Below are 15,085 nucleotides of genomic sequence, written 5' to 3'. Positions count from 1 at the left end.
CCTCCTCCACCACCTCTGTTGACCTCCTCGAGTGCCTGACTGTGGGTTGACAGTAGGTGGGATCTAGAACTTCATCATCAATTGTTGTGTTTGCACTCCCCTCCCCCTCAGACCGAGCCTCTTCTTGCCCTGACCGAATATTTAAGTTGTCATCCCAATCGGGTATCTGTGTCTCATCTTCATCAGTATGTTCCTCATTGTCTATAACCACAGGTGTTACAGTTTGTGACAAAGGGTCAACATTATGCTCAGAAACTTGTTCCTCACGGCCTGAATCAGAGTCACAAAGGTTCTGGGCATCACTGCAGACCATTTCCTGTTCTGTACTCACTGTAGCTTGGGAGCAGACCTCTGATTCCCAAGCTATAGTGTGACTGAACAGCTCTGCAGACTCAGCCATCTCAGTTCCACCATACTGTGCAGGGCTGATGGAGACTTCAGAGCTGGGAGAAAGCAAGTTTGATTGGGATGACAACTCAGAGGACTGGTGTTTTTTGGATGCGGTACTTGAAGTGGCTGAGAGGGCACTTGTTGGACCACTTGAGATCCATTCAAGCATTTTCCTTTTTTGGCCATCATCTACCTTTGTTCCTGTTGTTCGTGTCCGTAAAAAAGGGAGCACATCGGATTGTCCACGGTAAGTAGTAGACATCTTACTTTTGCTGGTAGATGGTCTATCTTCAGCAGATGATAATGGAGCTTTGCCACCTTCCCCACGGACAAAACCTTTTTTGCCTTTTCCACCACGCCTCTTCCCCTTTCCACCAGCATCTGTCATTTTGCCACTCATGTTGATTGCGACAAGATTGTGCACTGAAAATGTGGTAGTAAAAATTGAGAGGTGGTGTAGATTGCAGTGGTGGTCTAGCTTTATTAACAGCAGAATAATAAAGAATAAATATCCCTGACAATGCAACTACGGCCCTTAAACTGGCAGCAAAAATTGCTAGTATAATGGCTTAGTTATAATGAGTTGGAGTGTGCAATGCAGGCAGAGGTGCTGCAAATGTCTTTGCACTAGTGTGACTAGACAAATGTCCAATAGCCACGTTTAGGATGCCACTAGGTACACTGAGTGTTTGCTAGTATAATGGCTTAGTTATAATGAGTTGGAGTGTGCAATGCAGGCAGAGGTGCTGCAAATGTCTTTGCACTAGTGTGACTAGACAAATGTCCAATAGCCACGTTTAGGATGCCACTAGGTACACTGAGTGTTTGCTAGTATAATGGCTTAGTTATAATGAGTTGGAGTGTGCAATGCAGGCAGAGGTGCTGCAAATGTCTTTGCACTAGTGGGACTATAGCAAAGTCCAATTGCCACGTTTAGGATGCCACTAGGTACACTGAGTGTTTGCTAGTATAATGGCTTAGTTATAATGAGTTGGAGTGTGCAATGCAGGCAGAGGTGCTGCAAATGTCTTTGCACTAGTGTGACTAGACAAATGTCCAATAGCCACGTTTAGGATGCCACTAGGTACACTGAGTGTTTGCTAGTATAATGGCTTAGTTATAATGAGTTGGAGTGTGCAATGCAGGCAGAGGTGCTGCAAATGTCTTTGCACTAGTGGGACTATAGCAAAGTCCAATTGCCACGTTTAGGATGCCACTAGGTACACTGAGTGTTTGCTAGTATAATGGCTTAGTTATAATGAGTTGGAGTGTGCAATGCAGGCAGAGGTGCTGCAAATGTCTTTGCACTAGTGTGACTAGACAAATGTCCAATAGCCACGTTTAGGATGCCACTAGGTACACTGAGTGTTTGCTAGTATAATGGCTTAGTTATAATGAGTTGGAGTGTGCAATGCAGGTAGAGGTGCTGCAAATGTCTTTGCACTAGTGGGACTATAGCAAAGTCCAATTGCCACGTTTAGGATGCCACTAGGTACACTGAGTGTTTGCTAGTATAATGGCTTAGTTATAATGAGTTGGCGTGTGCAATGCAGGCAGAGGTGCTGCAAATGTCTTTGCACTAGTGTGACTAGACAAATGTCCAATAGCCACGTTTAGGATGCCACTAGGTACACTGAGTGTTTGCTAGTATAATGGCTTAGTTATAATGAGTTGGAGTGTGCAATGCAGGCAGAGGTGCTGCAAATGTCTTTGCACTAGTGGGACTATAGCAAAGTCCAATTGCCACGTTTAGGATGCCACTAGGTACACTGAGTGTTTGCTAGTATAATGGCTTAGTTATAATGAGTTGGAGTGTGCAATGCAGGCAGAGGTGCTGCAAATGTCTTTGCACTAGTGTGACTAGACAAATGTCCAATAGCCACGTTTAGGATGCCACTAGGTACACTGAGTGTTTGCTAGTATAATAGCTTAGTTATAATGAGTTGGAGTGTGCAATGCAGGCAGACGTGCTCTGCAAATGTCTTTGCACTAGTGGGACTATAGCAAAGTCCAATTGCCACGTTTAGGATGCCACTAGGTACACTGAGTGTTTGCTAGTATAATGGCTTAGTTATAATGAGTTGGAGTGTGCAATGCAGGCAGAGGTGCTGCAAATGTCTTTGCACTAGTGGGACTATAGCAAAGTCCAATAGCCACGTTTAGGATGCCACTAGGTACACTGAGTGTTTGCTAGTATAATGGCTTAGTTATAATGAGTTGGAGTGTGCAATGCAGGCAGAGGTGCTGCAAATGTCTTTGCACTAGTGGGACTAGACAAATGTCCAATAGCCACGTTTAGGATGCCACTAGGTACACTGAGTGTTTGCTAGTATAATGGCTTAGTTATAATGAGTTGGAGTGTGCAATGCAGGCAAAGGTGCTGCAAATGTCTTTGCACTAGTGTTACTATAGCAAAGTCCAATTGCCACGTTTAGGATGCCACTAGGTACACTGAGTGTTTGCTAGTATAATGGCTTAGTTATAATGAGTTGGAGTGTGCAATGCAGGCAGAGGTGCTGCAAATGTCTTTGCACTAGTGTGACTAGACAAATGTCCAATAGCCACGTTTAGGATGCCACTAGGTACACTGAGTGTTTGCTAGTATAATGGCTTAGTTATAATGAGTTGGAGTGTGCAGAGGACAGGAGGGTACAGTGCCAGGATTGTGGGGCTCTGGGTAGAGGAAAGGAAGCCTGCCTTTCTATTCCCTCCTAATAGGGAAATGCAGGGAGGAAATCCCTGACCTTTGCTACACAGACGCTGTCTCTGTTTTCAGGACCTGTCACCTATGGCTCTGACCCTGCCGGTACGAGCCCTTAAAAGGACTGATAGAAAGTGCTATCCCTAAGCTGTCCAGCGCTGTGTATGGAGCGCATACAGCTGTATCAGCGATAGGACATAGGACGGACCTGCGACAGTGATGTCTGAAACCAAAGACGCAGAAGAGATAATGGCGTCCTGGAGGAAAATGTCCGGTTTTATAATGCAGGGACAGGTGACATGGACATCCTATCACACATGCCGTTGCTTCTCTGGCTAAAAGTCCACTTAGCTGTGTGTGTGTCTGGGATTGGCTGACATGCTGGCCCGCCCCACAATACGCACGCGCTTAGGGAAGGAAGACAAGGATCGCCATTATACAAACAGCAGTGATCTGAAGGCGGTGTTCACGCACACTATACACTGAAATGTCATAATAGTGTGAGTCACAGAGACTTACACTATTACAGCGGAAAGCCAGCTAGGAATTAGCTGTTTTTTTGCTGCTAGAACCGTTCTCGAACGTTTCTAGAACTATCGAGCTTTTGCAAAAAGCTCGAGTTCTAGTTCGATCTAGAACAGGCCCCAAAATCACTCGAGCCTAGAACTGGAGAACCTCGAACCGCGCTCAACTCTACTCAAGACCTAGCAGATGCTTCCGTGTTCCAGTCGCTGGCCTAGGTGTAAAGAGATCTTTGGAAAGGTCTCTGTACTGTCCCCCTCATATATTTATACATTGTGATTAGATCCCCCTAAGCCTTCGTTTTTCCAAACTAAATAACCCCAAGTTTCATAACCTGTCTTGGTATTGCAGCCCACCCATTCCTCTAATAATCTTGGTGGCTCTTCTCTGCACCCTCTCCAGTTCAGCTATGTCCTTCTTATATATCGGTGACCAGAATTGTACACAGTATTCTAAGTGCGGTCGCACTAGTGACTTGTACAGAGGTAAAACTATATTTTTTTCATGAACACTTATACCTCTTTTAATACATCCCATTATTTTATTAACCCTGGCAGCAGTTCCCTGACACTGTCCACTAAAGTGAAGTTTACCATCCACCCATACACCCAAGTGTTTTTCTGTGTCTGTTTTACCCAGTGTTCTACAATTAAGTACATAATTATACATTTTATTTCCTCTACCCAAGTGCATGACCTTACATTTATCTACATTAAACTTCAATTGCCACTTCTCAGCCCAATCCTCCAATTTACATACATCTCCCTGTAATATAAAATTATCCTCTTCTGTATTGATTACCCTGCAGAGTTTAGTATCATCTGCAAATATTGAAATTCTACTCCGCATGCCCCCAACAAGGTCATTAATAAATATGTTGAAAAGAAGCGGGCCCAATACTGACCCCTGTGGTACCCCATTATGAACTGAGACCCAGTCCGAGTACGTACCATTAATAACCACCCTTTGTTTCCTATCACTGAGACAGTTTTTAACCCAGTTACACATATTTTCCCCTATCCCCATTATTCTCATTTTATGTACCAACCTTTTGTGTGGCACCGTATCAAAAGCTTTTGAAAAGTCCATATACACAACATCCACTGCATTTCCCTGGTCCAGGCTTGAACTTACCTCTTGATAGAAGCTGATCAAATTAGTTTGACAGGATCGATCCCTCATAAACCCATGTTGATACTCTGTCATAAGGTTATTTTTCTTGAGATACTCCAGTATAGCATCTCTCAAGAAACCCTCAAGGATTTTACCAACCGTAGAGGTTAAACTTACCGGCCTATAATTTCCCGGCTCAGTTTTTGTCCCCTTTTTGAATATTGGCACCACATTTGCTATGCGCCAGTCCTGCGGTACCGACCCTGTTATTAAGGAATCTGTGAAGATTAAAAATAATGGTCTATCTATCACAGAACTCAATTCCTGTAGTACTCTGGGGTGTATGCCAATTATGAAACGTGCCCATTCATATCAATGGGGCCATGAAAATAAACCCCAAAAAACATGTTTCCACTGCTGCCTGGGTTTTACAATTCAATAGGTAGAAGTGCAGCATTAGTTATTTTTCTATAAATGAATGTTAAATTGAAAACCAGATCCAGCACACTGGTGAAAATGGTTTTCTTTTTTTTTCGTATAAATGAGGACTTACAATTTTAGTTTTTAGCATACGTAAGGTCCTATAGTTGTGGTGTACAATTATTTACTTCTTTGGACAATTAGTTAAATAATACACATTTTTGAAGAGTGTAAAGTCGCCTTTAGTCTTCCTTCATTCACACCTGTAGATTGAAAGCGTTTTTTTTTTCTTATAAAACCTAATGGGAAACCCTCCTTCTAAAAATACAAACAAACATAGTGCAGACAATGCTTTTTTGTGCTCTATTTTGGAGTCCTTGGCATATTTTGGAAATGCTTTGTCTTGTGGGTCAGATTCGCCCATGAAACGCGTCATGCTTCATTATGAACAGATGGATACATTTTTTTTATGTCTGCAATGACACACACAAGCATGTATACCATTATAAAAATTGTATAGATTCTATTAAAGGGTCTGTCTCACCTTCTAATTTCAGGTGTATAAAAAGAGAGATTAGATCCCGGGATCCCAACGTATTGTTACCCCTCTATAAATCACTTGTAAGACCACATCTGGAATATGGGATCCAGTTTTGGGCTCCACATTTTAAAAAGGACATTCAGAAGTTAGAGTCAGTTCAAAGGCGGCTAACTAGACTGCTACAAGGAATGGAAGGCCTCCCATACAGTCATATGAAAAAGTTTGGGCACCCCTATTAATGTTAACCTTTTTTCCTTTTATCAATTTGGGTTTTTGCAGCAGCTATTTCAGTTTCATATATCTAATAACTGATGGACTCAGTAATATTTCTGGATTCAAATGAGGTTTATTGTACTAACAGAAAATGTGCAATCCGCATTTAAACAAAATTTGACCGGTGCAAAAGTATGAGCACCTCAACATAAAAGTGACATTAATATTTTGTAGATCCTCCTTTTGCAAAAATCACAGCCTCTAGTCGCTTCCTGTAGCTTTTAATGAGTTCCTGGATCCTGGATGAAGGTATATTTGACCAATCCTGTTTACAAAACAATTCCAGTCCAGTTAAGTTTGATGGTCGCCGAGCATGGACAGCCGCTGCAAATCATCCCACAGATGTTCAATGATATTCAGGTCTGGGGACTGGGATGGCCATTCCAGAACATTGTAATTGTTCCTCTGCATGAATGCCTGAGTAGATTTGGAGCGGTGTTTTGGATCATTGTCTTGCTGAAATATCCATCCCCTGCGTAACTTCAACTTCGTCACTGATTCTTGCACATTATTGTCAAGAATCTGTTGATACTGAGTTGAATCCATGCGACCCTCAACTTTAACAAGATTCCCGGTGCCGGCATTGGCCACACAGCCCCAAAGCATGATGGAACCTCCACCAAATTTTACTGTGGGTAGCAAGTGCTTTTCTTGGAATGCCGTGTTTTTTGCCTCCATGCATAACGCCTTTTTGTATGACCAAACAAGTCAGTCTTTGTTTCATCAGTCCACAGGACCTTCTTCCAAAATGTAACTGGCTTGTCCAAATGTGCTTTTGCATACCTCAGGCGACTCTGTTTGTGGAGTGCTTGCAGAGACGGCTTCTTTCGCATCACTCTCCCATACAGCTTCTCCTTGTGCAAATTGCGCTGTATTGTTGACCGATGCACAGTGACACCATCTGCAGCAAGATGAAGCTGCAGGTCTTTGGAGGTGATCTGTGGATTGTCCTTGACTGTGCTCACCATTCTTCTTCTCCGCCTTTCTGATATTTTTCTTGGCCTGCCACTTCTGGGCTTAACAAGAACTGTACCTGTGTTCTTCCATTTCCTTACTATGTTCCTCACAGTGGAAACTGAGCGTTTAAATCTCTGAGACAATTTTTTGTACCTTCCCCTGAACAACTATGTTGAATAATCTTTGTTTTCAGATCATTTGAGAGTTGTTTTGAGGAGCCCATGATGCCACTCTTCATAGGAGATTCAAATAGGAGAACAACTTGCAAGTGGCCACCTTAAATACATTTTCTCATGATTGGATACACCTGCCTATGAAGTTCAAAGCTCAATGAGGTTACAAAACCAATTTAGTGCTTTAGTAAGGCTGCTTTCACACCTCCGGTTTCTGCAATGCGGCACACTCCGGCACTTTGCAGGAAAATCGCAACCGGTTTTTTTTTGCTGCCGGTTGCGATTTTCCTGCATAGACTTTAATTAGTGCCGCATTGTGCCGCATGGCCTTGCGTTCCGTCCGGTTTTTGCCGCATGCGGCAGATTTAGCCGATGCGGCGGCCGGATGGAATGTTGCCTGGCACGTTTTTTCGTGCGGCAAAAAAACCCGCATCGCGCCGCATTCGGCCGATGCGGCGCATTTTTCAATGCATGCCTATGGCAGCCGGATGCGGCGCGATGCGGCACTAACCGCATCCGGCCGCCGCATGCGTTTTTTGCCACTGCGCATGCTCAGTAGCATGCCGCAAGCGGCAAAAACCGGACGGGCCGCAAGAGAAAAACTTATGCAAAGGATGCGGTGTTTTCACCGCATCCGTTGCATAGCTTGCACAGCCGGATTGAGCCGCAGAGCTCAATCCGGATGTGTGAAAGCAGCCTTAGTCAGTAAAAAGTAGTTAGTGTTCAAATCAAGAAATTGATAAGGATGTCCATACTTTTGAACCTGTCAAATTTTGTTTAAATGCGGATTCCACATTTTCTGTTAGTACAATAAACCTCATTTCAATCCAGAAATATTACTGAGTCCATCAGTTATTAGATATATGAAACTGAAATAGCTGTTGCAAAAGCCCAAATTGTTATAAAAGAAAAAAGGTTAACATTAATAGGGGTGCCCAAACTTTTTCATATGACTGTATTGTAGTGGGTGGGCCTACCCCCTACTAGTTTAGCATAGTTACCCGGCATTGTGATTATTAAAAGTGTTGATTTTTATTATTGTATATGATGTGTTAGGGCACCCCCCTAGTGGCCGGGTGGGACGGCTGTTGCCACCGGGGAGGAGGAGTCGGCCGGATATCTAGGCAAGGTCTGAATGTGTGTGGAGAGAGAGGATCCGGGGCAGCGGAGAGTGCACATCTGCAGCGGCAAGTGTGATTGTGTGAGCGGACCATCAAGGGACACCTGAGATAAGGAGGTGAACGCAACCTCAAAGCCTATTCTGCCGGTGTGGGTCCGGTGTATGCTTGGCTGAAGAGTGGAAGCCCGTAGGAAGCGGAGTACTTTGGGCATATTCCCACCAGAGGGTGCGTTCGGGCAGGGTGTCCCCAGCTCCACTAATATTGCCGGAATCTGCTGCCCGGAGTGTTTTATCTTCGTGAATAAATGTCGTTTTTATTGCATCTGGACTTTTGCCTGCAGCCTTTTTGTGCATCGGCCGATGAAGACACCGACATACACTCTCTCAACATTAAAGAAGTGATGAAGCCAGGGATGTGCCTTGAATACAGTGCTGCCACGACTACACAGCCAGAGGCCTCCCGGTCTTGTCACTTCAAGTGGCGTAGTCGGCAGGATCCGATTCCCCTGCCAGGAACCCAAGAAGCCGGAGACCAAGTGGTGCCGAGTGCACCGTCTCCGGGCTATGAGAACAGATTTCCAGTCCCATGGTGGGAGGAAGAAGTGCCCAAGGCGTTGGACCGGGCACAAGATGGCGGCAAGATGGCCGTCGTCTGTGAAGATAACGAGAGCGCGCGAAAAGTTGGCGCCAAAAGAAGAGCCTGGGGCTGGCCGGCGCCGAAGAAAAAGGACAGAGTACTCCGCCCAAAGAGGGGAGGCGCCAGCTCCAGGGCATTGAAGATGAAGAAAAAGAAAAAGAAGTACCTCAGCGGAGGAGTCAAGATGATGCGTGAGGCTGGGGGTGGAGTCCGTTTAAGAGCGGGAAACGAAGACCCGCCTCCACTTTCCCCAGTCCCAGCGTCGACATCACCGCCATTACCAGCGATACTGTCGGAGACCGAGATGGAGACCTTTGGGCAACCCGCGGAGTTGGCAACGACTATGGCCCTAATCAGCCTCGGTCGAGGTCGACCCCGGTTCGCCCCTGCTAGTGAGGCCGCGTTGGCGGACCTTCCCATTGGACCGGGAGGTTCCACCAGGCCGGACAAAGTTTCCTGGAAGACCTCATGGGATGCTCAAACCGGGAGCACCATCACAGAGGTGAAGGCGACCTATGCCACCCCACCCATGCCAAACCGTCCGGGGGTTGCAGTCTTCCCATGGGAGACCCCGCAGCTTAACGCCGCCGCTTCCCCATTTGTGCCGGAGCCGGCTGAGGAGTTTGCTGAGCGCTTGGAGAAAGATCACCTGGGCTTCTTCTGGGATCCAGTCATCGCCCCGCCTGCGGAGCCGCGCCCCAGTGTCCCGACCCCGAAGCCTGACCCCGTCCAGGAACGTCTCCTGGCCGAGACCATCGTCCGGGAAATGCTGTCCGGTTCTGGTGGCGAGGAGCTGGCACAGCAGTTTGTGACCGGGGTGGTTGTTAAGTTCAACCAGCAGGACGGATATGGATTCATCCGAGAAGTCGAGACCGGGGATGATTACTTTTATAATAGAGTTCATCTCGACGTGGAAGGACTGCCCAAGCGACTCCATACTTTGTGGCCGGGCGAGAAAGTCCAGTTCCTGCCGGATGCAGGTAGCCGCGGCCTGTTTGCTGTTTGTGTCTCCCGCATGCCAACCACCCGGGAAGCGGAGCAGTGGCAGGAGGAGATTGAGTGGGAGGAGCAGCAAGAGCGGCGCCGGAGCCATGCCAGATCGCTCCCGCCCGCGCCCTCTCAACCCCGGCGTGTCATGGCTGCTGTCCCGGAAACAGCGACTGCATCGGCCCCTGACCCGGAGAAGGTTCCAACCGTGGTAGCGGTAACGCAAAATGTTACAAACAAGCCGGTCATCATGCTGGACGCACCACCGCCATCTCGGGCAGAGACACCATCACCCCCAAGAGGAGCTGCAGCAGCTGCACCGGCGGAGCCGCCTTTCGCCCCTGTGTCTTTCAGGCGAATCCGCCGCCAGCCGGGACAATCTCTGGGGGCCTATATCCAGGCTCAAGCGGAAGAATGGAAGCGAGCCTGGCCCCCAGAGTAAGTTGTTAACTTCAGCACCTTCAAAGACCGGTGTTGTTCCTGACCGGCAGAAAGTTCCATTGTTGTTGAAAAGTTTTACGGGCCCGTTGCCCTCCAGCAAAGACCGGGAGCGCTTTTGAAGCCTCCGGGCATCTTCAGCAAAGACCGGGAGCGCTTTTGAAGCCTCCGGGCACCTTCAGCAAAGACCGGGAGCGCTATTGAAGCCTCCGGGCGCCCATCTAAGACCGGGAGCGCTGTTGAGCCTCCGGGCGCTATCCAGAGACCGGGAGCGCTGCTGCGCCATTAAGCGCCCCTAAAGACCGGGAGTGCCGCTGAACTGGTGCCGCTGTTGAGGACTGACCCAAAAGGTTTTTATGTGTCAATATGTTTAAAGTTTTAGAGCCTTGCCGGGAGGCTCGGATTTTAAGAGGGGAGGCATGTAGTGGATGGGCCTACCCCCTACTAGTTTAGCATAGTTACCCGGCATTGTGATTATTAAAAGTGTTGATTTTTATTATTGTATATGATGTGTTAGGGCACCCCCCTAGTGGCCGGGTGGGACGGCTGTTGCCACCGGGGAGGAGGAGTCGGCCGGATATCTAGGCAAGGTCTGAATGTGTGTGGAGAGAGAGGATCCGGGGCAGCGGAGAGTGCACATCTGCAGCGGCAAGTGTGATTGTGTGAGCGGACCATCAAGGGACACCTGAGATAAGGAGGTGAACGCAACCTCAAAGCCTATTCTGCCGGTGTGGGTCCGGTGTATGCTTGGCTGAAGAGTGGAAGCCCGTAGGAAGCGGAGTACTTTGGGCATATTCCCACCAGAGGGTGCGTTCGGGCAGGGTGTCCCCAGCTCCACTAATATTGCCGGAATCTGCTGCCCGGAGTGTTTTATCTTCGTGAATAAATGTCGTTTTTATTGCATCTGGACTTTTGCCTGCAGCCTTTTTGTGCATCGGCCGATGAAGACACCGACATACACTCTCTCAACATTAAAGAAGTGATGAAGCCAGGGATGTGCCTTGAATACAGTGCTGCCACGACTACACAGCCAGAGGCCTCCCGGTCTTGTCACTTCAGTATGATGACAGGTTGAAAAAGATGGATTTGTTTAGCTTAGAAAAAAGACATCTCAGAGGAGATCTCATTTATATGTATAAACTAGCTGTTTCCAGCCAGCTAATGCTCAGCATGCCCATTATGATCAGCTCCTCAGTGTATGCAGGACTCTGCTGTGGGTATACAGCTTTTTCCCAAGGGTATACAGCTCTCTTTCCTCCCTAGGGTATACAGCTCAGCTCCCTGGTATACAGCTCTCCCCCAAGGGTATACAGCTCCCCTCCCCCAATGGTATACAGCTGTTCTTCCTCACATAGGGTAAACAGCTCCCCCCCCGATCTATATACAGCTAGCTGTATACAGCTGGGGGCGTAAGGGTTAATCACCGTGACACTACACTGCATATGGAGGGGACGAGTCAGGGGGTCACATGATCAGCTCCTCAGTGTATGCAGGACTCTGCTGTGCTGGTTGTCATGGTGCTGGGTGAAGTTTATGTGTGTGGTCAGGAGGGGTTTATAGTGTGGATGTAGCAGAGCTGTGTGTGTAATGGGCTATCATTTAGCTGGGCTTAGGAATTGGGGTCTAGATGGTGGTGCCAGATATGGCAATGTTATTTTATTAGCACCATATAGCTTCTATTTGAAGGATCCATTGTGCACGGCTTTTACATCAATAGCTGTGTGTTACAACATATTACTTTTGGTGCATTTCCATTGTATTGTGAATAAGGATCTCTGTACTAGTACCCCATCATGGGTTCAGACATGGGGGGTTTTGTGATAGTCCATTTGACTTTTTAATTGTTTTTAATTAATCACTTTCTTGTGTGTTAATTTTGTGTATGCATAAACTTTTTGTACCAATAAAATATATTTATATTTTATTCTGTCCACTGGTTAATCCCGTTTGTACAGCAATTCTTTCTCCTCAATTTTGTAATGGGAGGGGGGGCGTAGTTGCCTGTGGTAATGGGTGGGGGGCATAGCTGCATGTGGTAATGGGTGGGGGGGCATAGCTGCATGTGGTAATGGGTGGGGGGCATAGCTGCATGTGGTAATGGGCGGGGGGCGTAGCTGCGTGTGGTAATGGGAGGGAGCCGTAGCTGCGTGTGGTAATGAGGGGGCGAGCCGCGTGTGGTAATGAGGGGGAGAGCCGCATGTGGTAATGGGAGGGGGTCGTAGCCGCGTGTGGTAATGAGGGGGCGAGCTGCGTTTGGTAATGGGAGGGCGGCGTAGCCGTGTGTGGTAATGGGAGGGGGGCGTAGCCGTGTGTGGTAATGGGAGGGGGGCGTAGCCGCATGTGGTAATGGGAGGGGGGCGTAGCCGCGTGTGGTAATGGACGTGGGGGCGGAGCCACATATGGTAATGTGCAGGGGCGGTATTAGCAAGTAATCACAACGGCTCTTATATATATAGATACATGTGTGGTAAATACAAATGACTGGAACATGACTTATTTCTTCCGAAGACAATACTAAGGACCAGGGGGCTCTCACTGCGACCGGAAGAAAAGTGATTCCGACAGCTAAATAGGAAAGGGTTCTTTACAGTTAGAGCAGTCAGACTGTGGAATGCCGACCACAAGAGGTAGTAATGGCAGATACTATAACAACTTTTAAAAAAGGGCTGGATGATTTCCTCACTACACACAACATTGTTGGTTATAAGTGACCAAATGTAGAATTGGTGGAGACAGGTGGAGCTAGATGGACCTAGGTCTTTTTTTCAACCCATGTAACTATATGTGCACTCTTGATTAGAGATGAGTGGACTCATTGAAGTTCGGGTTCGCAGAACATACAGACTTTAGATACAGTTCAGTTCAGGACCCAGACTTGACCTGATCTTGATCCCGGAGTTCGAACCCCATTGGAAGTCACTGATTGGGCAGATCGGGTCTCCGCCCACATGCAGTCCGCCATAAACAGATCACTTCCGGGGGCGAGAGGGCTTTTTTTGTACACACTACATCCGAAAACAATGTTTTTACCGCAGTGAGAGCCATTTAGAGATTGCAAGTGGCTACCACTGGGCCGAGCACCGGTATTACGCCAATTATAGGGACTGACAATAACATACAAAACTGAAGCTAAAATGGATTTTACAGGAAAAAATGTTAGAAAACTTTCTAATATAAAGAAAATTAACAAAAAATGAAAAAAACAAAAAGCCCCCTCCACCCTTTAGACCAGGGGTCTCAAACTCGGCTGGGTATATGGGCCGCACATAGAAAAAAAATATTTGGGGCATTCTTTGCAGGACAAAGTGACATCTTTAGTAATACTGTATAATTTTTTCAAAACACCATAGGATCACTTTTTAAAAATAAAAATGTGCGCTTTTTTAAGAATGTTTTTAAATGGCATTCATCGTACGAGTTATTGTACGGTTTTATAGCTTGAATTGTTATGGATGTGGCTTTAACATGCACTGTTTTGTTTATTTTAGTTGATATATATATAAAAAAAACATTTTTAATGGTAAAAACTTTCCATGCTTCATTTAGAATTTTTTTTTTTTTTTTTTACATTTTAGCCCCTTTTTGTAAGTAATATTGTTTTACAATTGGTACCATATAGTAATTTTGGCTAATATCTTGTGGTAATTTTCCCATGGGGTCCTCATCATGTAGTAATGTTCCCATCCTGGTCCCCATCCCTAGTAATGTGCCCATCTAGTAGTATTGTGCCCATCCTTGTCCCCTTTTAGTGATATACCCAATCCTGTTGTATTCTGCTCATTCCTTGTCCCCTTCTATTAATGTCCCCATCTGTAGTATTGTGCCCATCCTGCTCTACTGGGAGAGCAGAGACTGCAAAGATCAATGGGGGAGCAGAGGCTGCAGAGATCAAGGAGGCTTCAGAGAAAAAGGGGGGAGCAGAGGCTGCAGAGATCAGGGGGGGGAGCAGAGGCTGGAGAGATCAGGGGGGGGAGCAGAGGCTGGAGAGATCAGGGGGGGGAGCAGAGGCTGGAGAGATCAGAGGGGGGAGCAGAGGCTGGAGAGATCAGAGGGGGGGAGCAGAGGCTGGAGAGATCAGAGGGGGGGAGCAGAGGCTGCGGAGATCAGGGGGGGAGCAGAGGCTGGAGAGATCAGGGGGGGGAGCAGAGGCTGGAGAGATCAGGGGGGGGAGCAGAGGCTGGAGAGATCAGGGGGGGGAGCAGAGGCTGGAGAGATCAGGGGGGGGAGCAGAGGCTGGAGAGATCAGGGGGGGGAGCAGAGGCTGGAGAGATCAGGGGGGGAGCAGAGGCTGGAGAGATCAGGGGGGGGAGCAGAGGCTGGAGAGATCAGGGGGGGGGAGCAGAGGCTGCGGAGGAGATCAGGGGGGGGGAGCAGAGGCTGCGGAGGAGATCAGGGGGGGAGCAGAGGCTGCGGAGGAGATCAGGGGGGGAGCAGAGGCTGCGGAGGAGATCAGGGGGGGAGCAGAGGCTGCGGAGGAGATCAGGGGGGGAGCAGAGGCTGCGGAGGAGATCAGGGGGGGAGCAGAGGCTGCGGAGGAGATCGGGGGGGGAGAGCAGAGGCTGCGGAGGAGATCGGGGAGGGAGAGCAGAGGCTGCGGAGGAGATCGGGGGGGAGCAGAGGCTGCGGAGATCAGGGGGGGAGCAGAGGCTGCGGAGATCAGGGGGGGGGAGCAGAGGCTGCGGAGATCAGGGGGGGGGGAGCAGAGGCTGCGGAGATCAGGGGGGGGGAGCAGAGGCTGCGGAGATCAGGGGGGGGAGCAGAGGCTGCGGAGATCAGGGGGGGGAGCAGAGGCTGCGGAGATCAGGGGGGGGAG

The sequence above is a fragment of the Anomaloglossus baeobatrachus genome, chromosome 1 (assembly GCF_048569485.1).
Source record: "Anomaloglossus baeobatrachus isolate aAnoBae1 chromosome 1, aAnoBae1.hap1, whole genome shotgun sequence".
NCBI classification, from domain to species: Eukaryota; Metazoa; Chordata; class Amphibia; order Anura; family Aromobatidae; genus Anomaloglossus; species Anomaloglossus baeobatrachus.
This window is presented reverse-complemented; position numbering follows the sequence as displayed.